The sequence below is a fragment of the Eimeria mitis genome, genomic scaffold (assembly GCF_000499745.2).
Source record: "Eimeria mitis Houghton genomic scaffold, Emh_scaff3009, whole genome shotgun sequence".
Classification (NCBI taxonomy): domain Eukaryota; phylum Apicomplexa; class Conoidasida; order Eucoccidiorida; family Eimeriidae; genus Eimeria; species Eimeria mitis.
The window spans coordinates 6,011-6,397 of NW_013571353.1; positions in this window are offsets into that span (position 1 = coordinate 6,011).

Below are 387 nucleotides of genomic sequence, written 5' to 3' on the forward strand. Positions count from 1 at the left end.
TGCTGCTGCTGCTGCTGCTGCTGCAGTAGTTTATATATTAACTTTCTTTATTAATTTTATTATTTTCATATATTTAATAAATTTATTTGCGACTCATTGAAGCAGCACAAACGCCACAAACACCACCGCTTCTACATACAACCGTCGAGGGGCCCCCAGCAGCTAACCAGGGGCCCCCCGATGGTAACCCAGGGGCCCCCCAGCAGCAACCGGGGCCCCCAACATTAAAGTGGGTTCAGGGGGCCCCCCAGCTCCCTGCATGCAGAAGCTGCCTCCCTCAACTACGCACAAACCCTAAACCCTAAACCCTAAACCCCAAACCCTAGGGCACAACATAACCTCTTGGGGTTAGGAGGGGCCCCTAAACGCCCGCGTCAACTACAAACC